Here is an 8,954-nt window from a genome sequence, read left to right on the forward strand (position 1 = left end):
CCATTCTGAGGGTTGCCTTCTCGTCTTGTTTATGGTTTCCTTTGCTGTGCAGCTTAAGTTTCATTAGGTCCCATTTGTTTATTTTTGCTTTTATTTCCATTTCTCTAGGAGGTGGGTCAAAAAGGATCTTGCTGTGATTTATGTCATAGAATGTTCTGCCTATGTTTTCCTCTGGCCTTACATTTAGGTCTTTAATCCATTTTGAGTTTATTTTTTGTGTAAGGTGTTAGGGAGTGTTCTAATTTCATTCTTTTACATGTAGCTGTCCAGTTTTCCCAGTACCACTTATTGAAGAGGCTGTCTTTTCTCCTTTATTGAAGATAAGGTGACCATATGTGTGTGGGTTTATCTCTGGGGTTTGTGAAGAGGCTTTCATCTGCTTTAGGAATTGTCACATCACTTCAAAGTCAGAGTGGACAGCATGGTGCCGTTACACTCAGCCATGGGTAGTCACTTTGCTCCATGGTGCAGTGCCTAGGATACTTTTTCTGTGTCATATCTTACCAAGGAGTTAAGGTTGACATATTTTCCAGTGGGCCTGTGGAATGCTGGTCTGGAAGATGGTCCATGACAAGTAAATAGATAGATAGATGATAGATAGATAGATAGATGAGTTCAGGGTTCAATAATGTCCCTCTTAGAGATAGATAACTCACATTCACATATCAAATGTGCCCAGGAATCTGTTGAGAAGAAATCTATATCATGTTGTTTCATCCAGATTCTTCTAAATTTAACTGACCATAGAACCTGGTTTTTCTTTTTTCTTTTATTGATTTATTTTTCCTAACACCTATTAACATTCCTGTGGGGCAACTTCCTTAGGGAGAAAACAATTGTGCTGCTTCTGAGGATAAATCTTGGATTTGAAAAAGATTCCTCATTTATACAATATTGCTATTTCAACGGCTTCAAAAATCAGAAGAACCTCTTCCTCTGTACTTTGTATGGTATGTATGAAAATGTGTATATGTGTGTATGACAGTGTCAACCCTGACCTCAACCCTAGTCTCATCCAAGGTCAAAAGTCTTAAGGAAGCATGAGCAAGTCTCTTGCTCCCTCCCACCCTGAGAGCTATGTTTTATACATTTCCTGTCCTCCCTTGACAGAAAGACAGGATATGTCGATGTGTTTTTGTCACCTCCATAGAACCTAGAATATACTGGCACATATATGATGCTCCCTAGACCCATTTTAAAATTAGAATTGCATAAAGTAGATGCTCAAGCCAGAAGATAAAAAATGCAAAATATTCACTTCTAATTTTTAGAGCCAGCTAGAGAGGTGCTGCCCTACATTGGCTATGGTGATGCACCAAGGGAGTCCCAGGAGGTGGTGGTCCCAGTGCCCAGGGTTAGTGTGGGGCAAATCAGCCCCTGAGTAAATAAAGCCTGCTCTGCCCACGGATTTTGAAGCCAAGCCATGCCAAGGACCAGGCCCTATTTTATCTCATGGTGCACACACCCAGGACCTCACCTCACCCCACATCCTGTATGGGTGGGAGCTCTCTTTGCGTGGATCAAACAGGATGCAATCTGAGTATGATACACTCAGACCACAGATCTGGAGGGCCTTTTAGAGCTGTCCCACATAAATCAGACTTCTATTTCCCTTCTTTTTCTCTGAGTGGAAGGGAATGTTTACTTACAGGGCACTTTTCCATCATTAAATATCCTCATTTAAGATTCCTTCCCTGGTGTAGATGTGTTGATGGGCTGCCCTCACCGTCAGCATCTAGGAAGCCCTTAGGAATTTTGTCTTCCCTTTAATTCTCGCCCCATTTTCTGATATTTAGTACTTGGCTGGCCTTTAGCTCACGTGACTTCATGCTATAATTTCTATTTTTATTTTTTTTAATTTTATTTATTTAACTTTTATACAGCAGGTTCCTATTAGTTACCTATTTTATACACATTAGTGTATATATGTCAACCCCAATCTCCCAATTCATCACACCTCCACACCACCCCACCACCACTTTCCTGCCTTGGTGTCCATACGTTTGTTCTCTACATCTGTGGCTCAACTTCTGCCTTGCAAACCAGTTCATCTGTAACGTTTTTCTAAGATTCCACATATATGAGTTAATATACAATATTTGTTTTTCTCTTTCTGACTTACTTCACTCTGTATGACAGTCTCTAGGTCCATCCACATCTCTAAAAATGACCCAATTTCATTCCTTTTTATGGCTGAGTAATACTCCATTGTATATATGTACCACATCTTCTTTATGCATTTATCTGTTGATGGGCGTTTAGGTTGCTTCCATGTCCTGGCTATTGTAAACAGTGCTGCAATGAACATTGGGGTGCATGTGTCTTTTTCTTTTTTGGGGGTGGTCAATTGAATATTTTTTTAACATATTTATTGGCGTATAATTGCTTTACAATGTTGTGTTAGTTTCTGCTGTATGACAAACTGAATCAGCTATACGTATACATATATCCCCATATCTCCTCCCTCTTGCATCTCCCTCCCACCCTCCCTATCCCATCTCTTCTTTATCATTTATCTGTTGATGGGCGTTTAGGTTGCTTCCATGTCCTGGCTATTGTAAACAGTGCTGCAATGAACATTGGGGTGCATGTGTCTTTTTCTTTTTTGGGGGTGGTCAATTGAATATTTTTTTAACATATTTATTGGCGTATAATTGCTTTACAATGTTGTGTTAGTTTCTGCTGTATGACAAACTGAATCAGCTATACGTATACATATATCCCCATATCTCCTCCCTCTTGCATCTCCCTCCCACCCTCCCTATCCCATCCCTCTAGGTGGTCACAAAGCACCGAGCTGATCTCCCTGTGCTATGCGGCTGCTTCCCACTAGCTATCTATTTTACGTTTGGTAGTGTATATATGTCCGTGCCACTCTCTCACTTCGTCCCAGTTTACCCTTCCCCCTCCCCGTGTCCTTGAGTCCATTCTCTACATCTGCATCTTTATCCCTGTCCTGCCCCTAGGTTCTTCAGAACCATTTTTTTTTAGATTCCATATATATGTGTTAGCATATGGTATTTGTTTTTCTCTTTCTGACTTACTTCACTCTGTATGACAGACTCTAGGTCCATCCACCTCACTACAAATAACTCAATTTCGTTTCTTTTTATGGCTGAGTACTATTCCATTGTATATATGTGCCACATCTTCTTTATCCATTCATCTGTTGATGGACACTTAGGTTGCTTCCATGTCCTGGCTGTTGTAAATAGTGCTGCAATGAACATTTTGGTACATGACTCTTTGAATTATGGTTTTCTCGGGGTATATGCCCAGTAGTGGGATTCCTGGGTCATATGGTAGTTCTATTTTTAGTTTTTGGAGGAACCTCCATACTGTTCTCCATAGTGGCTGTATCAATTCACATTCCCACCAGCAGTGCAAGAGGGTTCCGTTTTCTCCACACCCTCTCCAGCATTTATTGTTTGTAGATGTTTTGCTGATGGCCATTCTGACCGGTGTGAGGTGATACCTCATTGTAGTTTTGATTTGCATTTCTCTAATGATTAGTGATGTTGAGCATCCTTTCACGTGTTTGTTGGCAATCTGTACGTCTTCTTTGGAGAAATGTCTGTTTAGGTCTTCTGCCCCTTTTTTGGATTGGGTTGTTTGTTTTATTGATATTGAGCTGCATGAACTGCTTGTATATTTTGGAGATTAATCCTTTGTCAGTTGCTTCATTTCACTCTATAATTTCCTTCCTGGAGTATGGAAGCCCCTTCATGCAGAGATTCTGTCTCATTCTCTCTGCCTCTGTTGTCTTGCTGAGCACCAGTTTGTGATGGTCCCAAGTCAGGTGGTTCATTGTGAGATCTGAACACACTTTGTCACCTGGTGGTGGGGAGTCGGGGAGAAGAACTTCTGTCCTATCCCATGGCCTCAGTTCACTAGTCTACAGCTAAGACTCTAGTTACTGTCCCTGTGGCTACAGCTTTCAGAGCTTGTGGCAGTGGGGTACCCCATCATACCTTCCATATGTATTTGTGGCCAGGAATGACACATCTGGAAAAATAGCAATAATAACATGTAGAATAACAGTTTAATAATTATTGCTAGAAAGCTTCTAATTCCAGAAAATCCATGCTTATTACATAGTTGTTTTTTTGTATAAGAGAGAAATTCTTTTCAAATTACAGCAACGTGGAAGAAGCTCTTTCTTATGGCATCACAAAGCCTCTTCTCTTTTTGTTATTTCCTTCAGGACGATTGACTTCCAAAATACATATAGCCCTGCCTTTCTGTTGCTGCTTGTATGTCTGTCCAATTGCATCTGCCAAACCTTCTGGATCCCCTCGGAGGCAAGCAGAGATATATTATACCTCTGATCGGTTGTTAACCTTGATTGTTAGAGCATTGTAAACAGAGTTTGGAAGCATCTTGCTAAAAGAATGTCTGCTGAGTGATGACATCATTTCTATAAAACACATGAAAGTAGAGATAAAGAGAACATTGGCTAAGAAGTTCATTTTTCATCACTATGAAGAACAATCGAACCTGGTTAAGTACTTTCATTCTGAAAAGGAATTGGAGAAAATATGCCCACGTGAGGAATAGAAATCAGAAAATGAGAGTAACATGTTACTTTATAATTATCTTAGAGCTAATTCAGAACTAATAACACCTTCCTTGTTCATTGTTCATCTTGAAGCAATTTAGAGAAAGTGGTGTGAAAGCTCATGCAGATGCTGTGGTCCTTCAGCCGTAGCAATCAGGCCTGGAAAGGACTGAACTGAACACTGGAAGATGAAAATCAGATTCTAAGCGGTGAGGACCAAAGTGCTGCAGCTGCGAAGGCCACACCTGGAGCCCAGGTCTTGTGAGGACCCCGTGGTCCCCACATTGAACTATCCCCATGGCTTCCCTGGCAGAAGAGGCCAAAGTAAAGGACTTGCCCTAAGACTGAACAATGAAGCATGGTTTTGTGAATCATTAAGTTTTCTGCAGAGTGACTGATCTGAACTGGTTTGCTTTTCTGCATCCCAGATAGAAAATATACACAGGTGTGTAATCTGTTCACGTCTGGAAGAACACGTCCTCAGAGGAAAATGTTGGATCCTCAGAGGTACTTCAGGGAATTTTGAGCTCCATGTTTATTCAATTATATACTCTTCCTACCCACATCTGCAGTCTCCAATTCCTGGAAATGCTTAATAAAACATATCCATTCGGACTTATACTGGAGTGTAATTTTTCTTCAGAGGTCCCACTGCATTTAAATAAGGAACCAACTCCCCTCATCCATGCCAGGGAAATTTTTTCATTTGCTGTTCTGGCCTACAATTCTTTACTCATTTTCTCATATTGAAAAGTAATCAATGAACAGAAATTAACCTTGTTCCAGCTAATTTAGTAAGCACAAGTGCTACAGAAGATTCAAAGATATAAAACAACAAGGACTAATATACTCCAAGATCCTGAAATCTGTCTGAGGGCAGGCCTGGCTTTTTGGACATGTGACCAACGTAGTTACCCAGGACTCATACTCAGAAGACAGCCCCATACTTAAGACTTTAAAGTTGCCAACTTGAAATTCTTATTAGTTATATTTCTGAATTTGTGTTTTGTAAGTAAAGTCCAATGGGACAATGCAGCATGCCCTGGGGGCTTGGAGTTGTGGCTCATGTGTGGTCCCACCTCCTGCTTCTCCCCACCTCCTTGGGTGTGCTCTCCACAACCCACTCCTCTACCTCCACTGTGGGGTCTGGGTGCAGGTGCAGGAAAGATCAAGGTCAGACACGTACACCTGCATGCTGAGTCGCGGTGGGGGGGCTCTGTGTGCCTTTGAGGATTTGCAATTATCTTGCAAGTATCCCCATGAGCAAGGGAGTGTGATATTAAATAGCAAATCAAAAACACCATGGTAGTTTGAGAGAAAGAAACTATGGAAGAAAGGAAAAAGCTTTTTTTCTGTTTTTTGAACAAGGGGTCCCATATTTTCATTTTGCACTGGGCTTCACAGATTAAGTAGCTGTCTCTGATAGGAGACAAGACATGCACATAACATGGATCTGTCAAAGTCAGGTAAGAAGAAGGTTCTGGGAGGCTTTCCAACTTGTCCAAGGTCACATGGCAGTTAAAATGGAATAATGTTTTCATGTAATCCAGGAGCACTCTTTCTTTCATGACTTGAAGCTTCTCCAAATGAGCAGTAGAGACAAAACATTCAAAGGAGTGTGAGCTCTTTAAACTGGAGTAGTTATGGAGGTTTCATGCAGAAAATGGACCTTTGGTTGAGACCTGTGGGACACGCCGTATAGACACCTAGGGATGAAGCGTCAGCCTAGGGGAGCAGCAGAGCCAGGTGGTGTGAACTGTAGGGGGGGGGGTTCAGTGAGGACCACCTTATAATGTTCTTAGTACTCTCAGATTCACCTTTATGGTTATGAAATATCCCATTTAATCACAATTAGATAAAGAAAAGTTGAGTCAGAATTATTCCACTTATCAAGAACCGACAATTTGCTGCACACTAAGCTCAAGCTCTTCTAGGGATTTAACCTTCACCAGCAGCCACATGACACTTCTCTTCCTCCCTGGCCTCTGAGCTCAAGTATGCCAATCTCATACTTCCCTGCATGTGTGAACGCTCTTTCCTCTTTCCCACACCGATATGTTCCAATATCCTTGAGCTCCTCCCAGTAAAATAATATTTTAGTTGGTGACCATGGGTGTTTCTCTAAAAAAGCAATCACTCATTTTGTTTTTTGACACACCTTTAAATTTGATTTCATCTCTTCATGAAGGCACATATTCAGGGAGCTATTTAAACAGGTATGCATATTTTAGAAATGTAGATACTATTTATTGTGTAGAATTTCATGTCTCACTCTAAGATAGATTGAATGTGTGTGTAGATGATGTGGGATGGACGCCTTGGCTCTTGGATGTGTACCAGGCTATTAGTCTGCTGCGACAGAACTCATATTCCGTGTGTCTAGCATAGTTCTTGCCATATGATTAGGGCTCAATCAAGGATGATTTCAACCTAAATTCATGTACAAAAAAGATTCTCCTAATTTTGGCCACTTTCCTCAAATCTAGAAAAAGCCAAACAATTTCCTCTCTCTTCTTGGATGGGAGGCAAAAAAAAAGAAAAGAATTTAAACTAAAAAATAATTCTCCTTGGGCCTGTAATAGTCTCAGTGGAATTCAGCTTTCCTTATCTCTAGCAAGCTTCTTCCCTCTCCCTTTCAGCAAATGTTCAAAATAGTTTGCCAACCTATTCAAGTCCTCGACATCACTCCTACCCTGCCTACTGTACCAGGAATATAAACGGTATCAGGCTTCATTTTTTTATTTTTATAAATTTATTTATTCTTGGCTGTGCTGGGTGGGATCTTCCCCAACCAGGGCTAGAACCCATGTCCCCTGCATTGGCAGGCAGATTCTTAACCACTGCACTACCAGGGAAGTCCTGGTATCAGACTTCCTGAACTGGCATTCCCTCATCTACTGACCACTATCTTCACCCATTCTTCATTCTTTCTCATTTTGGAGAAGTGTGCCCTTAACAGTTTCCAAGAACAATATCTCCACCTCCAATGCCCATCTTCCTCCATCAGATAGCTGTCCTTTTTCTCAACCTTTAATATCTTCCTGTTGGTTTGCTACTTATTTTTTGGTTTGTATGGGCAAATCTCCCCAGTACTAAAAAACAAGCCAAAAATAAACATGAAAACCTTCCCTTAACTCTACCTTCCTCATAAACAGAGACTTTATAACTTCCCTTCCCTTTACATCTCTTAAAAGGATCATGTCATTTTTCAAAGTCCACATCCTCACCTTCCCAGTCCTAGCTCACCCATTGAAATTTGCCTTCAAGTCAGAAGGGTAACTGGTACTGTTGGGATTCAAAGTGAGCCAGGTAAGGAGCCTAACCCTGAAATCTCTGATATGCTGGTATCTCTTCAGTACCGATTTGACTTCTCTTTACTTTTTGACGATGATAGTCTCTTCTTTTCTTGAAATTCTCTCCTCGCTTCATTTCTGTGGCACCCCTTTCACCCATTTCTACTTCAACTGCTCCTTCTACCACCTGAACAATTGTTTGCCTCTCTTCTTCCATCTGTCCCTTCAGGGTTGCCGCTGGATTCTATGCTTGATCCTCTTCTCTCATTACCTGTCTCATTCTTGCTGGAAGACCTCCTCTATTCTGAACACTTGAGCCGCCCCTACATGATGGAAAAACAGATCAAACCTTACCAAGCTTCAGACTTGGCTTTACAACTGTATATATTATTAGCGATCCTCAACCATTTTGGCACCAGGGACTGGTTTCGCGGAAGACAATTTTTCCACGGACTGGGGGGTGGGGTGGGGGAGGATGGTTTTGGGTTGATTCAAGCGCATTACATTTATTGTGCACTTTATTTCTATTATTATTACATTGTAATGTATAATGAAATAATTATACAACTCACCATAATGCAGAATCAGTGGGAGCTCCGAGCTTGTTTTCAGTTGCCACTCACTGATAGGGCTTTTTTTTTTTTTTTTTTTTTTGCGGTACGCGGGCCTCTCACTGTTGTGGCCTCTCCCTCTGTGCAGCACAGGCTCCGGGCGCACAGGCCCAGTGGCCATGGCTCACGGGCCCAGTCGCTCCGCGGCATGTGGGATCTTCCCAGACTGGGGCATGAACCCGTGTCCCCTGCATCGGCAGGCGGACTCTCAACCACTGCGGCACCAGGGAAGCCCCACTGATAGGGTTTTGATATGAGTCTGCAAGCAATTGATTTATTATGGTCTCTGTGCAGTCAAACCTCTCTGCTAATGATAATCTGTATTTGCAGCCGCTCCCCAGTGCTAGCATCACTGCCTCAGGTCTACCTTAGATCATCAGGCATTAGATTCTCATAAGGAGTGCACAACCTAGATCCCTTGCATGCGCAGTTCACAGTAGGGTTCACGCCCCTATGAGAATCTAATGCTGCCACTGATCTGACGGGAGGCGG

The sequence above is a fragment of the Lipotes vexillifer genome, unplaced genomic scaffold, assembly GCF_000442215.2.
Source record: "Lipotes vexillifer unplaced genomic scaffold, Lipotes_vexillifer_v1.1 scaffold311, whole genome shotgun sequence".
Lineage (NCBI taxonomy): Eukaryota > Metazoa > Chordata > Mammalia > Artiodactyla > Lipotidae > Lipotes > Lipotes vexillifer.